General features: G+C 44.7%; 1 non-coding gene across 1 annotated transcript; it reads left to right on the forward strand.

Moving 5' to 3' along the window:
• The first annotated feature begins 21739 nt into the window (after positions 1 to 21739).
• On the forward strand, positions 21740 to 21814 carry trnan-auu (transfer RNA asparagine (anticodon AUU)). The gene has a single exon. It is a non-coding gene; the product is annotated as a tRNA-Asn (tRNA).
• Positions 21815 to 22801: the final 987 nt, after the last annotated feature.

A 22801-nucleotide genomic window follows, 5' to 3' on the forward strand; every position in this document is an offset into this window, starting at 1 on the left:
CATTAAATGGTACGACACTGAAAAGTGTAGAGGAACAAAGGAACCTTAGAGTGCAGGTCCGCAGATCCCTGAAGGTAGCAGGCCAGGTAGTTAAAGTGTTTAAGAAGGCATATGGAATACTTGCCTTTATTAGTCAAGGCATGGAATACAATTGCAAGGAGGTTATGCTTGAACTGTACAAAACACTGACTACACCACAGCTGGAGTACTGCGTGCAGTTCTGGTCACCACATTACAGGAAAGATGTGATTTGACTGGAAAGGGTGCAGAGGAGATTTACTAGAATGTTGCCTGGTCTGGAGAATTTTGGCTATGAGAATAGTTTGGAGATGCTGAATCTGTTTTCTTTGCAACAGAGACGTCTGAGCGGAGACCTGATTGAGGTGTATAAAATTGAGGGGCCCAGATAGAATGGATAGGAAGGTCCTGCTCCCTTGGCAGAGGGGTCAACAACCAAGGGGCATAGATTTAAAATAATTGGGGGAGGGTTAGAGGGGATATCAGGGGACATTTCATCACCCAGAGGGAGGTGGGGGTCTGGAACTCAATGCCTGAAAGGGTGGTAGAGGGAGGGACCCTCACCACATTTAAAAGATACGTGGATGTGCACTTAAAGTGCCACAACCTACAGAGATCTGGACCGAGAGCTGGAAAGTGGGATTAGGCTGGATAGCTCTTGGTCGGCCGGCGCGGACACGATGGGCCGAAATGGCCTCACTCTGTGCTGAAACTTTCTGATTCTATGATTCTATTAATATCGATATATATTTATAATATATACCATTACCAGAATTTTTCCTTGGTGGTCGAGTGGTTAAGATCCCGAGCACTAACCCTCTTTCTATTCTCAATCAGTTTATCACATGAAAATAATTGAGGTCTGTGAGAGGATGAATAATTGCATACCTCGGGAGCCTATTATCAGCGAGGGCAGGCATCGACGACGAGGTTCAACACTGCCTCCAGTGCGCCAGTGCAGCCTTCGGCCGCCTGAGGAAGAGAGTGTTCGAAGACCAGGCCCTCAAATCTGCCACTAAGCTCATGGTCTACAGGGCTGCAGTGATACCAGTCCTTCTGTATGGCTCAGAGACATGGACACTATACAGTGGGCAGCTCAAGTCGCTGAAGAAATACCATCAATGATGTTTCTGCAAAATCTTGGAAATCCCCTCGGAGGACAGATGCACCAACGTTAGCGTCCTCAATCAGGCCAACATCCCCAGCATTGAAGCACTGACCACACTCGACCAGCTCCGTTGGATGGGCCACATTGTTCGCATGCCTGACACAAGACTCCAAAAGCAAGCGCTCTACTCTGAAATCCTGCACGGCAAGCGAGCCCCAGGTGAGCAGAGGAAACGTTTTAAGGACCCTCAAAGCCACTTCATAAAATGCAACATCCCCACCAACACCTGGGAGTCCCTGGATAAAGACCACCCTCAGTGGAGGAAGAGCATCTGGAGGGCGCTGAGCACCTCGAGTCTCATCGTCGAGAGCATGCAGAACACATGCACAGGCAGCGGAAGTTGCGTGTGGCAAACCAGTCCCACCCACCCTTTCCTTCAACTGCTGTCTGTCCAACCTGTGACAGAGACTGTAATTCCTGTATTGGACGCTTCAGTCACCTGAGAACTCACTTTTCGAGTGGAAGCAAGTCTTCCTCGATTTCGAGGGACTGCCTATGATGATGATGAATTGCTGTACTCACCGTTAATAACCCCGTTACTTCCTGTTACACACTGAGTTTACAGACTCTCTGGCTTCTGCTGCCCTTTGCGGGACACTTGTTCCGGGTGTAACTTTACAAACTGGGTGAGTTCGCTGATCGCGGGGAGACGGCAGGAGTCTCTGTGGCCCACTGTGAGGATGTGGAAGTGAACATGGTGGGTGGTAATTACGTGACATTTCTGTAAAGGGCAGCGGAGGAGAAGGATTGAGAGCTTTCAGTGAGGGACAGAAGTTGTTTAAGGTGAGCCAACACATTCCTGATCCTCCTCTCTTCTTCTGAGGCAGTCCCCCGGAGTCGAGGATGACTTGCTTCCATATCAGTATCGGTCCCGATCAGCACCGAGGGAGCTCACTGTTCAGCTCCCCTCTGTTGTGCTTCCTGTAACAGAGGTTTCTGTAGTGTAGTGGTTATCACGTTTGCTTTACATGTGAAAAGTTCCTGGTTCTATCCCAGGCGGGAACATTATGTTTAAACTTGCTGTGGATGAACAATCGGAGGCGAGTTCAGTCTCCTGGCAAAAAAGCAGATGCTGCCTTTGCGGTACCAGAACTGAACACAGTCCCCCAAGTGAGGTCTAACCAGGGCTTTGTGTAGCTGCATACAACATCTGTCCCCTTGTTTTCCAATTATACGAACATAAGAAATAGGAGCAGGAGTTGGCCACACCGTCCCTCGAGCCTGCTCCGCCATTCAATAAGATCATGGCTGATCTGATCATTGACTCAGCTCCACTTCCCTGCCCGCTCCCCATAACCCCTTATCCCCTTATCATTTAAGAAATTATTGATTTCTGTCTTAAATATATTCAATGTCCCAGCTTCCACAGCTCTCTGTGGCAGCTAATTCCACAGATTTACAATCCTCTGAGGGAAGAAATTTCTCCCCATCTCAGTTTTAAATGGGCGGCCCCTTATTCTAAGATCTAGTTCTAGTCTCCCCCACCAGTGGAAACATCCTCTCTGCATCCACCTTGTCGAGCCCCCTCATATTCTTATACATTTGGATAAGATCACCACCCATTCTTCTGAATTCCAATCAGTAGAAGCCCAATCTAAACAACCTTTCCTCAGAAGTCAACACCCTCAACTCTGGAATCGACCAGTGAACCTTCTCTGAACTGCCTCCAGAGCAAGTATATCCTTTCGTAAATATGGAAAACAAAACTGCATGCAGTATTCCAGGTGTTGACTCAACAATACCCTGAATAACTGTAGCAAGATTTCCCTGCTTTTATACTCAATCCCCTTTGCAATAAAGGCCAAGATTCCATTGGCCTTCCTGATCATTTGCTGGTGATCGAGTTCGCGAGATATGAAGGCCAGCTTAACATTAGTCTTATTTGATTATTTTCTGTACCTGCCCATGACATTTACATAAAACCATGTTGACTCTGTCGAATCATGTTATAATTTTCGAAGTGCCCTGACACCACTTCCTTAACAATGGATTACAGCATTTTCCCGATGACTGATGGCAGACTAACTGTCCTGTAGTTCCCGGTTTTCTCTCTCCCTCCTTTCTTGAATAGCGATGTTACATTTTCTACCTTCCGATCCGCTGGGACTGTTGTAGAATCTGGACATCGTGGTGCAACGGTTACGGGTCTAACTCCCGATCAGGAGGCTGCGTGTTCAAATCAGTTAATTTAGCTGTTGTTCTTCCGGAATTGATATTGTGTTTGCTGTTTCACAATAACCAGACCCTTGCTCTAAAACCTGTCTCACTGTTTCCCCAGGGGCACGTTCATGTTACAATAAACATTCTGAATCAGATGCCTGAAGAACAGTGTGTAAAATGGGATATGGTTCAACAGTTAACATGCAAAGCCCAGAACCAATTGGTCAATTATCGACTCTCCCTCAGTTAACATTACTTTCACTGTGCAAAAGAAGCTGATCGGTTAATTAATGAAGTTTGCCCGAGAAAGCGACATAAAATTTAACAATAATGATTCACCCAACCTGGGGCTCAAACCCACAACCCTGAGAATAACAGCCTCATGTTGTATCTGCTGAGCTAGCAAGGATTATGTAAATCACGTTCCCTGTCCGTGAGGCGCCTGTTGGTTCCGTCCCATTTCCCAGTGTTTCCCGATCCTGTCTGTCTCTCTGGCTCTGATTAATCTGTGTGTGGCCACCTCTAGTTTGATTTTGAACGAATACCTGTGTTTGTGTATTCAGTAAAAACAGAAAATGCTGAAAACACTCAGCAGGTCGGGCAGTATCTTTGGAGGTGGGGAAGTGGGAATAATCGATGGATTTGTTTGCGGTTTTGATCTGTTGCTGGGAAGTGAGGCAACGCTGCAGGATGCTTTTTTTCAAGGTGTAAGCAGAGGTTTCCGTCGTGTAACGGTTATCACCTTCGCTGCACATGTGAAATATCCCCGGTTTGAGCACGGACAGAAACATTATTTTAGCAAATATTTTTCTGTGGGATACATTTTAAAAAATCGTCCCAGGTTCCTTGTATCATGAGCGATGGGCATTTTAACTCACTCTCCTAAAATACAGTGTTTGTAAAATCAGATAGGGGATAAAACTTCATCAATGATTAAAGTTCCTTAACGCTGTAAAGTTCAGTTGTTGAAGTTTCCATCGATGCATTGCATAAACATAACTGAGGTGTGTGAGAGGATTAATAATGGGCTTTAATCGTTAATGACCCCATTACTTTATGTTTTCGACCCAGGTTACACACTCTCCTGCTTCTGAAAGAGTTTAGATGCATGTGGGGTGATTGGGGCACATCTTTCCCCACATTACAAGGCTCCATCGGTACTTCATTGACTTTAAATCACTTGGGGACACCCTGAGTTGTTGAAAGGCCACGTAAAAATGCAAGTCATTCTTTGCAAAAGTTCTAACCGCAAGTTCAAACTTTGCCGGCAAATGGAGGCTCACCCAGAATTTGTTCTGACACCACGACAAAGTCCTTAAAAGTGGGATTCAGCAGTTCAGCTGCTCGCTTAACATTTCCGTCTGACCTGGTGCTGCAAGTGGAGATGTGTCCGCAGTGTAGCGTTTAACACTTTCGCCTCAGACACGGGAAAGCTCACCGGGTGGAAATATTTTGTTGGAACTTTCTCCTCATGCATGTTCAGGGTAGAGATTGTTCTCCAGTGAAAGGACATAAGATCATAAGAACGTAAGAATTAGGAACATGAGTCGGCCATTCGGTCCATTTTAAAGTTTTCAAAATGATTCCACGCGGGGACCTTTGGTGTATTTGGGGAACATGATAACCGCTACACTACAGACACACAGTGGTAGATGTTGTCTAAGGAACATAACCAGAGCTCCAACCAACACAGCTGGCCGATACTTCAGGAGCTGGTTTTACGAGAATAGAATGACGGTGCTATATTTAGGAAGGCTGTGAGAGTGGCAGGAATTGATCTCGTGTTTCCCAGACTTTATACACAGGAACATCGGAACAGGAGGAGGCCATTTGTCAGCGAGTGGTTCGGATCCGGAATGCGCTGCCTGAAAGGGTGGCAGAGGCAGAATTAATCTTATCTTTCAAAATGGATTTGGATAAGTATCTGAAGGAATGATATCTCAGGGGTACGGGTAAAGGCCGGAGGAGTGGGACTAGTTGAGAATCGGCACGGGCTCGACAGGCCGAACGGCCTACTTCCGTGCTGTAACCGTTCCATGATTCTATATTATGTTTAAACTTGCTGTGGATTAACATTCGGAGGCGAGCTTAGTCTCCTGGTAAAAACGCTGATGCTGTCTGGCCAGCTGAGATTTCCAGCAATTCTGTTTTTATTTTTTATTTATGGATTGAGTCGGTACAACTAGAGCTTTCTGATTCAGCAGATTCGGGGGGCATGGAAATTTGGAAGTTTAACGACTTTGAAAGGAACATTTTTGACTTGTGCAGCTTCGGTCAAAGAAATGTTTGTGTTATGATTTTTTCACAGAAATGGATTCAGAATTACACCTTCTGGCTTAACACTTCTCTCTGGGCAGGCAGTTAAGCAATGGTTTCCATAGTGTAGCAGTTATCATGTTAGTCTTTCACACACAAAAGGTCCCCAGTTCAAGCCCAGGCAGAAATATCATTTTAGATTATATTTGCTGTGAAATAAATTGAACATAAATACCCCAGGTTCCTTGTCTTTTGAGCAATGAACATTTTAAACCAATCTGATAAAATACAGAGTGTGTTAAGTCAGATAGGGTGTAAAATGTCATCGATGATTAAAGCTGCTGAAATTATTCCAGTTCAGTTTTTGAAATATCGACTGTAAGTCTGCAAAACAATCCGGGTGGGAATATTGGCCCAAAAATTCCGGTTGGAGGCTTCCCGCGGACAATTCCCTTCCGACCGGAGATGTTTTACGAACCTACCTGGTGGTCTAGGAGGCACCGTGGATTCCACTGGGGAGGCCTTCTCTTCCCGCGCTGCGAAGCACACTCCTGTTCGGAGGGATCCCACGTGTGACTGCTCAGCCAATCAGGTACGTATTCCACAGTTTTCCCATGAATAGCAATGGGACTCGCGGACCTCCGGGTTCTCAGTGCTATTCATGAGAACAAAAAACACACACACACTGAGAAATAATAAAAAACAGACCTCACATAATTAAAATTAATTGAAATTAAAGTAAATAAACGCATTAGAAAAAAACAAGGTAGTTCCAATTTTTTTTAAGCTTTGTAATTTGGGTTAAAAATAAACTTACCTTAGTTGGCAGAGTTTTTCACAATACATTGTGTTTATTTTATTTTATTTTATTGTGGTTATGAGTGTTTTTAAACACTTCCGCCTGTAAAATTACGCTATGCGCTTGCTTTTTCAGCTGCAAGGATTTTGAGGATATTTGATGGGCAAGATATCCGTAAATCCCGCAATCCGTAGAAACTTTGTACGGGCCCAGGATGTTGTAATTTCCCTAAACTTATTGTGGATGAAGAATCGGAGGCAAGTTTAGTCTCCTGGCAAATGATGCCTGACCTGCTGAGATTTTCAGCATTTGCTGTTTTTATTTGCTATTTATTTTCCTGGCAAAAGGACTCCCTTATTCCTTAATTGCTCTTTATTTCACTTCAATAAATTGATAACTTTCAGTGAGAGAAAACGGATCCACCGGGGACCTTTCGCGTGTGAGGCCAACGTGATATCCGCTACACTGCAGCCCATCAAAGGGTGAGAAACCACTGAATATAAAGGATGAGCTGACAAATATCAGGGGCAGTGCAGTCTGGTCAACGTCAAACCCTCCTTTCTTATTCAGCAGAGGCATGAACGGGAGTCAGACGCCACAAAGTTTAATTCAAAACACAAATACAAGTAACACTTCTAAAGCTTTTCACTGTAAAATTCTTTCACTTCATTTCAAATCGTACTGTGTTGAATTTGAAAATGAGCACCGTGGGATTTTATCTTCACCACTGATTTCCTGCATTGTTTCACATTGCAACATTAAGTTGTGAAAATACTGGCAAAACTGAGCCCCGGATTATTTTACGTCGGGGTCATATTGCTTTTGGATAATTCCAGAATTAATATTTTCTTTGCTGTTGAGCAACAACCAGACCCTTGCTCCAAGGTCTGTCTCACTGTTTCCCCGGTGTCAGACAGAGATGCGCCTGCTGCCCTCATTTATTTCATGTGACAGGACACAAAAGTTCAAAATCAACCTGCAGATGGCCACATGCAGCATGAAATAGTCAGGATGGCCGAGCGGTCTCAGGTTCTGTGTTCAGTTTGCAGTTTTTTCTGGAAGTATGGGTTCGAGTCCCACTTCTTCATTATCGTCATTAAGCAAAACCCATTTGCTTGGCACCACGACCAACTCCTTAAAAGTGGGATTCAGCAGTTCACCTGCGAGCTCAACATTTCCGTCTGAAAGTGGAGATGTTTCCGCAGTGTAGCGGTTAACACGTTCGCCTCACACGCGAAAGCTCACCGGGTGGGAATATTGAATATTTTCTGGAGCTTTCTCCTCATACATGCTCAGGGACGAGTTTATTCTCTTGTGAAAAGTCATAAGATCATAAACATGTAAGGAACAGGAGCAGGTAAAAATACATCTCCTCACCCCACATCCCCCGCCCCGGATTTTTCCTTTTACCAATTATCTTATGTCTTTGTCCTCTGGTTACCGACACTCCTGCCCGTGGAAGCAGTTTCCCCATAATTCTGGAAACCTCTATTAAATATCCCCTTAACTGTGATTACTGGGGTTCAATGTGGGGAAGGGTCAGTTCATCCACTTTGCACCGAAGAATGATCGACCAGTGCATGATCTAAAAACATGATGTCAGAGAAGATTTTTTCTGTGAAATAGCCGGTCCTGTTAATTTTAACAAAAGTTGCACCGGGTTCCTGAAGTCATAAGTGATACGCCCTTACTGTACAGTATAAATGCACACGAGGCCCATGCTTGAGAGAAGGTCAGTCTGTGACCTGTCCTTTATTCCTTTGCATTCAAGTGATGAAAGTGGGTGAAGCTTCCCCTTTTATACCTGAAGGTCCAGGTTAGCAATGCCTCCCACAAGTTCACCACCTAGTGGTCATTGTTCTCACAATGTACAACTTGTCAGTTTATACATGGGTTACAATGCTGGTTGAATACATGACATCACCTCCTACCCCAAAGTCTTTTTGGGATCACAAGTTGAGTCTTTCTGGTGGTTTACGCTCTCTTGTAGAGCGCCTAAGTTGGGGCTCCGGTTGTTGGGCGCTGGCCTGTGTGTCTGCTGTTTGCAGTGCCTCAGGCCTATCCGGACTGCCCACAGTGACTGGGCTCTCCTCCCTTCGGTTCCGGTGTTCGGTCACCTGTGCTGGAGTGAACTCTATATTGTGTTCTTCCTCTGCTTCTTCTATGGGGTTGCTGAACCACCTTTTTGTTTGATCCACGTGTTTGCGGCAGATTTGTCCATTGGTAAGTTTAACTACCAGAATCCTGTTGCCCTCTTTGGCAATCACAGTGCCTGCGAGCCATTTAGGCCCTGCAGTGTAGTTGTGGACAACAACAGGGTCGTTTACACCAATATATCGTGCCCTCACATTCCTGTCATGGTAGTTATATTGTGATTGGCGCCTGCTCTCAACAATTTCTTTCATGGTGGGGTGTATAAGGGATAACGGGTTTTGAGCGTCCTTATCATTAGCAGCCCTACGGGTGGAACCCCTGTGAGCGAGTGTGGTCGGGATCTATTGGCCAACAGGAGGCGTGATAATTGGCTTTGTAGGGAACCCTCTTGGATTCTGATCATCCCCTGTTTGATTATCTGCACTTTTCGTTCTGCCTGGCCGTTTGAGGCTGGCTTGAATGGTGCCTTTCTGACATGGTTAATTCCATTGCCTGCCATGAAGTCCTGGACCATTGTCGCTGACCAAGATGTCTGGTAGACCGTGGGCGGCGAACATTGCCCGTAGACTGTCTACCGTGGCAGAGGATGTGCTTGAATTTAAAATATCACGCTCAATCCATCTGGAGTGGGCGTCTACTACAACCAAAAACATTTTTCCGATGAAAGGACCTGCGTAGTCATCATGGATGCGTGACCAAGGCTTGGCGGGCCATGGCCAGGGGCTAATGGGGGCTTCCGTGGGCGCATTGCCCAGCTGGGCACACGTGTTGCACCTGCGAAAACAAAGTTCCAGATCTGCATCTATCCCTGGCCACCAAACGTGTGACCTGGCAATTGCCTTCATCATGACAATGCCCGGATGCTCATTGTGGAGTTCTCTGATGAACATCCCTCTGCCCATCTGGGGCATGACTAAGTGGTTTCCCCAAAGTAGGCAATCAGCCTGAATCGAGAGTTCATCCCTGCCCCTGTGAAATGGTTTAAATTCCTCGGGGCATGCTCTGCACGTGGCTGTCCAGTCCCCATTCAGGACACATTTCTTGAGAAGAGACAATAGCGGGTCTCTATTTGTCCAGACTTTAATCTGACGGGCTGTCACAGGTGAGCCTTCGCTTCCGAAAGCTTCAACAGCCATGACCATCTCAGCAGCATGCTCGGTCGCCCCCTCAGTGGTGGCTAGTGGGAGCCTGCTGAATGCATCGGCGCAGTTTTCAGTGCCCAGTCTGTGCCGAATTGTGTAGTCATAGGTGGCTAACGTGAGTGCCCACCTCTGTATGCGGACCGATGCCTTCGCATTTATGGCCTTGTTGTCGGCCAAAAGTGACATTCGGGGTTTGTGATCTGTCTCCAGCTCAAATTTCCTGCCAAACAGGTATTGGTGCATTTTCTTTACCGAATATACATATGCGAGCGCCTCCTTTTCTATCATCCCGTAGCCCCTTTCTGCCTGGGACAGACTTTTGGAGGCATAAGCTACCGGCTGTAACTGACCCTTGGCATTGACATGCTGCAACACACACCCGACAGCATAGGACGAGGCATCGCACGTTAACACAAGTTTCTTACATGGGTCATATAGCGTTAACAGATTGTTGGAACATAACAAATTGTGTGCTCTATTAAAAGCCCTTTCCTGGCTGTCCCCCCAGACCCATTCGCGACCTTTGCTTCGGAGCACGTGTAGCGGCTCTAGCAGCGTGCTCAATTTGGGAAGAAAGTTACCAAATAGTTCGGGAGCCCCAGGAACAAACGCAGCTCCATCGTGTCACGGGGTCTGGGTGCTCTCTGGATCGCTTCCGTCTTGGACGCAGTAGGGCTCATCCAGTCTACTCCTACCCTCATCCCCAGGAATTCTACCTCTGGAGCTAGGAAGATGCACTTCGCCTTTTTCAGTCGCAGCCCTACCCGGTCCAGTCTGCGTAGCACCTCCTCCAGGTTGTGGAGGTGTTCTTCAGTATCGTAACCCGGGATGAGGATGTCGTCCTGAAAAACCATCGTCCCTGGAATCGACTTGAGGAGGCTTTCCATATTTCGTTGGAAGATCGCGGCGGCCGAGAGAATCCCGAACGGACATCTGTTGTACTCAAACAACCCCTTGTGTGTCGTGATAGTGGTCAGCTTCTTCAACTCACTCGCCAGCTCCTGGGTCATGTAAGCTGAGGTCACGTCCAATTTTGAAAAAAGTTTGCCACCGGATAGCATCGCAAAGAGGTCCTCCGCTCTCGGTAGCGGGTACTGGTCTTGGAGTGACACCCGATTGATGGTGGCCTTGTAATCACCATATATCGTGACCGACCCATCCGCCTTGAACACCGGTACAATCGGGCTCGCCCAGTCACTGAATTCGACTGGCAAAATGATACCTTCCCTCAGCAGGCGGTTCAATTCAGCTTCTATCTTTTCCCGCATCACGTATGGCACCGCTCTGGCCTTGTGGTGTCCTGGCCTGGCTTCCGGGTTTATGTGAATCACTACCTTGGCCCCCATGAAAGTGCCAATGCCGGTTTGAAATAATGAGTCAAATTTGTGCAGGATCTGTGAGTATGATACTCGCTCCACAGAGGAAATAGCATTGGCATTGCCCCATTTCCAGTTCATGACAGCAAGCCAACTCCTCCCCAGTAGTGCGGGACCATCCCCCGGGACAACCCAGAGTGGCAACCTGTTCTCCGAATCTTTGTGGGTCACGATTACCGTGGTGCTGCCAAGCACCGGAATGATCTCCTTGGTGTATGTCCATAGTTGTGCGTCAATCGGTGAAAATTTGGCCCTACTGGCCTTGGACGCCCACATCTTTTCAAACTATTTGATACCCATCAGGGACTGGCTAGCCCCCGTGTCTTGCTCCATTGATACTGGGATGCCACTGAGGAGCACTTTCATCATTATCGGTGGCGTCCTGGTGTATGAACTGTATACGTGCTCCACATGAACTCACTGAACTTCAGCTTCCAGCGATTTCCCCCAGCATTCATTTCTGCAATTTCTGTAGGCATTTTGCTCATCTCTGCAAACTCCGGCTGAGTTTGTGCCTCCATGCCTCCAACATGAGCTGTTGTTGGAAACAAAAGATCCCTTGCTAGTCAATCGTCCCTGACAACCCCTGTGACTGTCCTTGAGTGTGCCATTAACAAGTGTTGATGGCCCCATTACTGGCCACATTGTCCCTTGCAATGGCGTGAATCGCCGTTCAGCTTGCCATTATCTCTGTCGAACTCCCCCTCTGGGTTCGACTACATGTTGGGCATGCCCGATTGCCCTTGTCTGCCTGGAGAACTGTGTTCTGCTTCAACAATGTTGATTCTCTGTCCCAACCATTCCTTAACACAGTATCTCTCGTCTATTCTGCTAGCCATGCTCACGTGTTTAAAATCCCAATTTCTTGTCGTCATTGATACATCCGTACTCTACAGCATAAATGCACACGAGGCCCATGCTTGATAGAAGGTCAGTCTGTGGCCTGTCCTTTGTTCCTTTGCACTCAAGTGATGAAAGTGGGTGGAGCTTCCCCTTTTACACCTGAAGGTCCAGGTTAGGAGTATCTCCCACAAGTTCACCTCCTAGTGGTCATTTTTCTCACAGTGTACAACTGAGGTCAGATTATATATGGGTTACAATGTTGGTTGAATACATGACAAAAAGCACTTAAAATTTTAAACCATTCTCCTAAAATACATTGTGTAAACAAGATAGGGATAAAAGTTCATCACATGGAAAGAGAAAATGAATGATTGAAGCTCGTAAAAGATCCTCTCGGAATGAGTGATCACAATATGCTTGAATTTGTAATACAGATTGAGGGTGAGGAAGTAGTGTCTCAAACGAGCATACTCTGCTTAAACAAAGGGGACTACAGTGGGATGAGGGCAGAGTTGGCTGAAGTAGACTGGAAACACAGACTAAACGGTGGCACAATTGAGGAACAGTGGAGGACTTTTAAGGAGCTCTTTCATAGTGCTCAACAAAAATATATGCAAGTGAAAAAGAAGGGGGTAAGAGAAGGGATAACCAGCCGTGGATAAACAAGGAAATAAAGGAGAGTATCAAATTAAAAACCAATGCGTATAAGGTGGCCAAGGTGAGTGGGAAAATAGAAGAATGGGAAAATTTTAAACGACAGCAAAGAATGACTAAGCAAGCAATAAAAAAGGAAAGATAGATTACGAAGGTAAACTTGTGCAAAGCATAAAAAGCAATAGTTAAAGCTTTTACTGATATATAAAACGGAAAAGAGTGACTAAAGTAAATGTTGGTCCCTTAGAAGATGAGAAGGGGGATTTAATAATGGGAAATGTGGAAATGGCTGAGACCTTAAACAATTATTTTGCTTCGGTCTTCACAATGGAAGACACAGAAACCATGCCAGAAATTGCTGGTCACAGGAATGTGGGAAGAAAGGACCTTGAAACAATCACTATCACTAGGGGGGTAGTGCTGGACAGGCTAATGGGACTCAAGGTAGACAAGTCCCCTGGTCCTGATGAAATGCCAGGGTAGTAAAAGAGATGGCGGAAGTTATAGCAGATGCATTCGTTATAATCTACCAAAATTCTCTGGACTCTTGGGAGGTACCAGCGGATTGGAAAGCAGCTAATGTAACGCCTCTGTTTAAAAAAGGCGGCATACAAAAGGCAGGTAACTATAGGCTGGTTAGTTTAACATCTGTAGTCGGGAAAATGCTTGAAACTATCATGAAGGAAGAAATAGCGGGACATCAAGATAGGAATAGTGCAATCAAGCAGACGCAGCATTGATTCATGAAGGGGAAATCATGTTTAACTAATTTACTGGAATTCTTTGAGGATATAACGAGCATGTTGGATAGAGGTGTACCGATGGATGTGGTGTATTTAGATTTTCAAAAGGCATTCGATAAGGTACCACACAAAAGGTTACTGCAGAAGATAAAGGTACGCGGAGTCAGTGGAAATATATTAGCATAGATAGAGAATTGGCTGGCTAACAGAAAGCAGAGAGATGGGATAAATGGGCCCTTTTCAGGTTGGAAATCGGTGGTTAGTGGTGTGCCACAGGGATCGGTGCTGGGACCACAACTGTTTACAATATACATAGATGACCTGGAAGAGGGGACAGAGTGCAGTGCAACAGAATTTGCAGATGACACAAAGATTAGTGGGAAAGCAGGTTGTGTAGAGGACACAGAGAGGCTGCAAAGAGATTTAGATAGGTTAAATGAATGGGCTAAGATTTGGCAGATGGAATACAATGTCGGAAAGTGTGAGGTCATCCACCTTGGGAAAAAAAACAGTGAAAGGGAATATTATTTGAATGGGGAGAAATTGCAACATGCTGCGGTGCAGACGGACCTGGCGGTCCTTGTGCATGAATCCCAAAAAGTTAGTTTGGAGGTGCAACAGGTAATCAGGAAGGAGAATGCAATGTTGGCCTTCATTACAAGAGGCATGGAGTACAAAAGCAGGGAGGTCCTGCTGCAACTTATAAGGTATTGGTGAGGCCGCACCTGGAGTACTGCATGCAGTTTTGGTCACCTTACTTAAGGAAGGATATACTAGCTTTGGAGTGGGTACCGAGACGATTCACTCGGCTGATTCCGGAGATGAGGGGGTTACCTTATGATGATAGATTGAGTAGACTGGGTCTTTACTCGTTGGAGTTCAGAAGGATCTTGTAGAAACATTTAAAATATTGAAAGGGATAACAAGATAGAGGCAGAGAGATTGTTTCCACTGGTCGGGGAGACTAGAACTAGGGGGCACAGACTCAAAATACGGGGGCGCCAATTTAAAACCGAGTTGAGAAAGAATTCGTTCTCCCAGAGGGTTGCGAATCTGTGGAATTCTCTGCCCAAGGAAGCAGTTGAGGCTAGCGCATTGAATGTATTCAAGTCACAGATAGATAGATTTTTAACCAATAAGGGAATTAAGGGTTATGAGGAGCGGGCGGATAAGTGGAGCTGAGTCCACGGCCAGATCAGCCATGATCTTGTTGAATGGCGGAGCAGGCTCGAGGGGCTAGATGGCCTACTCCTGTTCCTAATTCTTCTGTTCTTATGTTCTTATGTACCACTATCCCCCATATTATCATTTCTTTAATTCTGCAAAAGAAAGTTATCGGTTAATTGAACATGATTAAATGAATTCATTTTTTCACATTTGCTGCATGTTGACATTTATATAGGGCTATTAGTTTGAAAACCGTGTTGTAAATATTATCTCCCTGACCAAGAATCGAACCTGTGTTGCGGTGGTACAAGGGGTGGATTCAGTGAATCATTTGAATGTGATCTCAAGTGGCGTAAATTTCAGATCACGTTTACTGTCGGCACCTTTAATAATGACTCCACCAGGCAGGGTATGATACTTAAACTGTGTAGACGTGTAGTCCTTTATTTGAAGCTCCTCGAGTGAGGACACCAAGCTGTGAGCTCCTTTATATACTGGGTTGCAGGTAACCTTTCGGTCTCAAGCAGCAGCATCCTCTGGTGTTGGTCAGGTGTGTACAGTGTAAGAGTACATTCAGTGTTGCATAGCAGTGTTACAGACTTCACACAGTAAACAGGCATGCATACACAACAGTTACAATCTGTTTCGGTGTGAATCAAGTGAACTGAAAATGACAATAATGTCATTAACTATAAAGATGCAGCAATAAAATGGTATATCGGTCCCTGGTTGTCGAGTGGTCAGGAGTCCATGCTCTCAAATTTGTGTCCTGGGTTCAATTCCCACTCTCGGAAGTTGTACTTTTAGTTCAAAACCTCATAAAAAAAAAGAGATCATTTATTTTACAGATCTATATGCAAATCATGTATAAAAAATAAGAATCATTGACTTGAACATCATTAATTAATACATAAATTATTTTGTAAATCTTTTACCATTTATTTTGCCATGAGCATGTGAGGAACTTTTATTCCGATCTCATTGGGTTTAATTGTGGTACAAATGACGAACCGGGTGCTGGGTTAAGGAAAGGTTTACGTACTGTAGCCGTTATCATGTTCACCTCCCACATGAAATGTCCCTGGTTTGAGCCTGGGCGCGTGCTTTATTTTAGAATATATTTGCTGTGAAATACATTGAACAAAAGTAGCCCCAGGTTCCGTGTCTTATGAGCAATGAACATTTTAAACCAATCTTCTAAAATACAGGGTGAGTAAAGTCAGATTTATGGATTGAGTCGGCACAACTAGAGCTTTCTGATCCAGAAGATTCGGGGGGTGCGTTAATTTGGGAGTTTGACGACTTTGAAAAGAACATTTTTTACTTGTGCAGCTTCGGTCAGAGAAATGTTTGTGAAAAGATTTTTTCACAGAAAGGGATTCAGAATTACACCTTCTGGCTTAACACTTCTCTCTGGGCACTAAGTTTAGCAGTGGTTTCTGTACTGTAGCGGTCCTTGCGTTTGTCTCAGACACGAAAGGTCCCAGGTTCGAGCCGCGGTAAAAACATTATTTTAGAATATAATTGCTGTGAAATAAATTGAAAAAAGTACCCCAGGTTCCTTGTCTTCTGAGCAATGAACATTTTAAACCAATTTCAAAAATTCAGAGTGTGTTAAGTCAGATAGGGTGTAAAATATCATCTGTGATGAAAGCTCCTGAAATTATTACAGTTCAGTTATTGAAGTATTGACTGTAAGTCTGCAAAACAATTCGGGTGGGAATATTAGGCCAAATATTCCGGTTGGAGGCTTCCCGCCGACAATTCCTTTCCGATCGGTGATGTTTTAATCACCCCACCTCCCACAGAGTTTAATTAATTGCATGTAATTATTTGAAAAAAGTTTGAATTAAAAAGTTACTTTCCGAACTCGGGCTCCCTCTGTGAATGCCTAACCACTAAACGAGCAGGATACGCATTAAATAATTTAATTCTAGACGTAATATTTTCTTTGCAGTTTCACAATAACCAGACCTATGCTCCAAAATCTGTCTCACCGTTTCCCCGGTGTCAGTCAGAGAAGCACATGGGACTGAATCAGTGACTTTGCTTTTTCGTCCTGTCTTCTGAAGCGCCGCACAGTCCCACTCCGACAGTCAATGAGCTGTTGGGAAGTTAGTGTATCCAGGCTGTGGGTGGCCACCCCGAACGCAGCAGAGGGATTTCTGCATTAGTTCTGGGTGGGGACAGTATTTCCCCTTCTCTCTTCCTCTTGTCTGTATCCCTCTGCTTTGTTTTCTGTATTTATTCCCCGGCCTCATTTTACGTGTTTAATGGAGAAGAAAAGATGAAGTGTGCGACACTCTGGAACAATTTCTCTCACTCAAATATATCTATTTATTGAAGTGAAATAAAGAGCAATTAAAGAATAAGGGAGAAGCCACTGTCGCCCTTTTGACAGGAGAATAAACTCGCCCATGGCTGTTCATCCACAGCAAGTTTAAACATAATCTTCCTGCACGGGATAATTTTGCGTGGAAAGCAAATGTGATAACGGCTCCACTGCGGAAACCGCTCTGACCAGAAGTACAGCAGAGGGCAGCTGACCAGTGAATGCCTTCTGTGCTGATCGGGAATGTGTTGGCTCACCTTAAACAACTTCTGTCCCTCACTGACAGCTGTCAGTCCTTCTCCTCCGCTGCCCTTTGCACAAACATGTCACTGATCCCCACCCACTATCCCACATCCCCATCGTGTTATCTTCCATGTTAGCACAGTGGGGCCGCGGAGGCACCTACTCTCTCCCCGCGGTTAGTGAACTCAGTCAGTCTGTAAAATTAAAGGGGAACAAGTGTCCCGCAAAGGGCAGGGGAAGGAAGAGAGTCTGTAACCTGGGTTTAATTGTTTGTCAAAGGCTACCCGTCCTGTTGTGTATTTCCAGCAGTTTCCTACTTTCACAGGTGGAGATACCGGGGCTGGACCATGCTCCTAAAATACAATGAGGTCAGGATAAAAGTTCCTCACGTACTCAGGGCAAAATAAATGATTGAAGTTCTACAATGGATTAATTAATGATGTTTAAATCAATGAATCTTTTTTACCACATTAGATGCATGCAACTCTTTCTTATAAGGTTTTAATTTTGATGGAAGTGCAATTTCACTGGCCGGAAATCGACCCAGGGCCGCGGTGGTGAGAGCGCCGAATCCTAATCACTGGACCACCAGGGAACGCTGCATTGCTGCATCGCTGCATCGTAATGCTTGGTGTCATTATTTTCCTTTTCAATTCACTTGTTTCACACCGAAACACATTGTGACAGTGATCTGAATTTAACGCAACGTGATTCCTTAAAATCACCTTTAAATGATTGGGTAAAACCATTCCTTATACCACCGAAAAACAGCTTCGATTCCAGGTCAGGGCGGTAACTTTTGTAACAGCTTTTTTCAATTCAAAAAATAAAAATTCATTTAATCACCGTTAAATAACCGATAACCTTTTTCAGGATGAAATAAATAATAATATACTTACTGAGGGACAGTAGTATCTTTAATCATTCATTTTCTCTTTGCATGTGATGAATTTTTATCCCGATCTCATTTTCATGCTGTATGAGAAATTGTAAGTGTTTATGACTCAGTTGTAAAACCATTGATTGTGTGTGTGTCTATTCTTGATAGGAGGAGCACTTGAGACCGAAGTTCCAGTTCGATATATGTATCAATAGAATCAATTTTCACCAGTTCCTTTAAACTCAATAACATAATTTATTTTGATTGGACTGGATGGAGGAACATGATCCATGTAAAAATTTTTTTATCATTTTACTTGTGCTGAATGCTCATAAAAGTATTGGAGTGGGAACTCACTGGATAACAGCAAAGCTTGCAATGTTTGCGGAATATATTCGTGCAGCCAAAATGCACAATGACAACCCGGAACTGTGCGGCACCGAATCCTCGGGGAAAAACATTAAAAGGCTTCGCCCGGAGATGGGTTTGGATTACCCACCTTTCAGTTACCAGCCGAATGCGCTAAACCATTGCGCCACAGATACACACTGCAAGACATGCAAAACCAGGGTGTCAGTCAGTTAAAGCTTCAGATTGCTCCGACCGGGATGGAACTTATCCACTCTCAGTTGTACTTTTCCCAAGTAAAGGGTGGGACATTCATTGTGGATGTGTGGAAGCAGTCTGGTCCCGCACACTGCAAACACTTCCATGTCACCACCAACCAGCTCTCCCACAACCGGTGTGATCTACTTTCCAGCCTTCCAGTGCCTTGTCTGTGACGAATTATGTTTCAAAAGTTTTGGCATAGTTGGTTCCATGGTGTAATGGTGAGCCCTCTTGAATTTAAATCTAGTGATCTGCGTTCAAATCTCAGTAAAACCTAAATTCTTGTTGTCCCTGCTGCTGAAAATTTGGGACAAACAAGTGAAAGACACCTGGTGCTGGTGGGCAGTTTTGTTGCCTTTTTCATTGATGCTTGATCTACAAGTCTAGTTGTCAAATTGTGTGCTCAACCGTCAGTTATCTGCTACAAATCAGCGGAGAACAAATACTTTGTTGTTTAATGCTGCCTTTGCCTGCACAATGTGTGCTGAGATTATCTGTGCAATATGCATTCCGCAGGATGAATAAAAGCAATGCTTTTTGAAATGCAGGCACTGCATGTTTTGCACTTGACAAAACGTTGCATTTTCTTTTCATTAATTTTACATTAATGCATTGCAATGCCAACGCACTTTTTACGTGGCAAGATCGATAATTAGCAGAGCAGAATGAAGAGATCGCAAAGTTTCTGTTTAAAGAATGGACTCAGTCGAGAATATTTTGTGGATTTTATTTTTCTGAGCCTATTTTCCCTGTGCTGGGGACACCCTGCGCAGATATGTGAAAAAGCTGGTTTTGTTAAATCCAGAGACCGCATGGCAGTGAGCTGGGACAAAAGACCTGTCAGTCATCCATTGACAAAAGAGCTGTCGGCCAGGAAGGGGGGCCACTGACAAAGCCACTCTAATTTGTAAAAGCACTTCTCACCTCCATCTCAGAAGGAGACACAGAACAATGAACCCACCAGCCTGGCCAGCCAAGGAGGAGTTGGGTCTTTCCCAACACAAAGGCTCAGAGAGATGCCCAGACTATGGGCCATCAGCCCAATGCATGGGTGGGATGGCCCATCACTGACTAAGTACCCGTGCTTAGAAACAAAGGGGTTTTAAAGATTGGCGGGAAAGATAGGGTAGCAAGACTCCCAGAAAGACAGGGTCCTTTCCACTTTATTTTTTGCTTGGAACTTGGTGTGAAGCTTGGAGCTTGTACCTTGCATCTTGTGTCTAGAGAGAGCCCCCTCTCCCTCTTGCTCTCGCTCCACCGATCGATGTACCAGAGGAAGGGGCCGCAGTACTGCAGAAGAAGCCACCGAGACTGAAGACCAGGCAGTGACTTCCCACAACTGAGCTGAGCAAGGAAACCGGCTGCGTGTGGTGGTGAACATGGTCGCGAGTGTCCCAAGCCAGTAACCAGATATCCCAGGCCAGCTGGGTAAGGGCTCAGGGTTTTCTCAGAAGTGAAGCTTTTCAGGGCTATTCTGGGGAGGGTAATTCATTGGTAGAGGTGGGGTTAGAATCCACCAGGGAATTACTGCGTGTTACTAGGTTCATTTCTGTACTGTATGTATGTTGTTTGTAACCGGGATTTTATTCTCCACAGAGCCATTTCGTTTAGCAGTGCATGTTTTAGCCAGTGTATGTTACACCAAATAAATATACTATGATTTATCACCGAAGCATCCCTTTCCGTGACTCATTTAATTTACACTCTGAATAATAATTCCCGGATCTAGAACTTTCGTAAGGTGGGGGCGATTCAAACCGTCCATCTGGCAATTGAGCGAAGATCACAAACACTTACAATATTTACGAAAGGATATACTTGCTTTGGAGGCAGTTCAGAGAAGGTTCACTGGGTTGACTCCGGAGATGAGTGGTTGACTTATGAGAAAATGTTGAGCAGGTTGGGCCTCTACTCATTGGAATTCAGAAGCATGAGAGGTGATCTTATCGAAACGTATAAGGTAATGAGGGAGCTTGATAAGGTGGATGCAGAGAGGATGGTTCCACTGATAGGGGAGACGAGAACTAGGGGGCATAATCTCAGAATAAAGGGCCGCCCATTTAAATCTGTGATGAGGAGGAATTTCTTCTCTCAGAGGGTTGTAATTCTGCCGAACTCACTGCCTCGGAGAGCTGAGAAAGCCATGACATTAAATAAATTTAAGACAGAGATAGCTTCTTAACTGATAAGGGAATAAGGCTTATGGGGAACGGGCAGGGATGTGGACTTGAGTCCATGATCGGATCAGCCATGATCATATTAAATAGCGGAGCATGCTCGAGGGGCCATATGGCCTACTCCTGCTCCTAGTTCTTAAGTTCTTATGTTCTGAACAGCGACACACACAAAAATGCTTTGATCATGGTTACACCTTATCTTCACGTTTGTCAAACAGTTGGCTCGTTGGTCTCGGGCTATGATTCTCCCTTTGGAGTTGTTCATTGAAATTTACGAGGGGTCCCAGAGGAGCCCTGATATTGCTCGCAATTTTTGAAATTGCATCGAACTTTTGCAAAGAAGGACTTCCATTTCTGCAGTGCCTTTCAGGAACTCATGTCACCCCAAAGCGCTTCAAGGCCGTTGAGTTATGTTTGAAGTGTTGTAGTTTGGCAAAAGATGTGCCCAGATCACCAAACATGAACCTCAAATCTTTGCAAAGGAGTTTGGTGCAAATAATCAGGCGTCTCAGGGACTTGGACTTTCTTGGAATAAGTTCTGCTTGTTCCCGCATTCAAGCTTGAAACAGCAACTGGGCTTCCATCTCACGGGAGGTTTGGGGTTGATGTGTGTCGCTTTCAATCTTTGAAATTTCTCCAAGCAAAGAAACGGTGAATCCAACTGTCCCTGTTAGCATTTAGTTCCTGTTTAATCACAGGAATATCCGCAGTCAGGAGCTGAAAAGGAATTCAAACCTAACACCGGCTTCGGGACAATCAGAATACTTTGTCACAGACAAGGCACCGGAAGGCTGGAAGGTAGATCACACCGGTTGCGGGAGAGCTGGTTGGCGGTGACATGGAAGTGTCTGCAGTGTGCGGGACCAGACTGTTTCCACGCATCCACAATGAATGTCCCTCCATTTATTTGTGAAAAGTACGACTGAGAGTGGACAAGTTCCATCCCGGTCAGAGCAATCTAAAGCTTTAACTGTCTGACACCCTGGTTTGGGATGCCTTGAACCTTATACTTCCATCAGTCTCTGTGGCGCAATGGGTTAGCGCGTTCGGCTATTAACCGAAAGGTTGGTGGTTCGAGCACCACCCAGGGACGAAGTGTTTAACTGTTTTTCACCGAGCATTCGGTGCTGCACAGTCCCAGGTTGTCATTGTGCGTTTTGGCTGCACGAATCTATTCCGCAAATGTTGCCAGCAGTGCTGTTATCCAATTAGTTCCCACTCCAATATTTTATGAGCATTCAGTTCAAGTAAAACGATAACAATTTTTTACATGGATCATGTTCCTCCATCCAGCCCACTCGAAATAAATTATGTTATTGGGTTTAAAGAAACTGGTGGAAATTGATTCTATTGATACATAGAAAGAACTGGAACTACGGTCTCAAGTGCTCCTCCTATCAAGTATAGACACACACACAATCAATGGTTTTACAACTGAGTCATAAACACTTACAATTTTAAACCATTCTCATACAGCGTGTAAATGAGATAGGGATAAAACTTCATCACATGTAAAGAGAAAATGAATGATTGAAGATACCACTGTTCCTCAGTAATTATATTATTATTTATTTCATTCTGAAGAAGGTTATCGGCTAATTAACGGTGATTAAAAGAATCTTACTTTTGCATGTTGGCTGCATGTCGTCAATTTTATTAGGTTTTGAATTTAAAAATGGTGTTACAAAATTTATCGCCGAGACCTGGAATCAAAGCTGTTTTTCGGTGGCATAAGAAGTGGTTTTACCCAATCATTTAAAGATGATTTCAAAGAATCACGTGGCGTTAAATTCACATCATGGTTACGATTTGTTTCGGTGTGAAACAAGTGGATTAAAAAGGACAATAATGTTAAATAAAGAGTAAAGCTACCACTACACAGTCACATCAAAGCCTCCCAGGGCAGGTACAGTACGCGTTAGACACAGAGTAAAGCTTCCTCTACATTCTCCCATCAAACTCTCACAGGACAGGTACAGCACGTTTTAGATACAGAGTAATGCTCCCTCTACACTATCCCATCAAACCCTCTCAGGACAGATACAGCCCATGTTAGATACAGAGTAAAACTCCCTCTCCA

Source organism: Pristiophorus japonicus, unplaced genomic scaffold (assembly GCF_044704955.1).
Source record: "Pristiophorus japonicus isolate sPriJap1 unplaced genomic scaffold, sPriJap1.hap1 HAP1_SCAFFOLD_163, whole genome shotgun sequence".
NCBI classification, from domain to species: Eukaryota; Metazoa; Chordata; class Chondrichthyes; family Pristiophoridae; genus Pristiophorus; species Pristiophorus japonicus.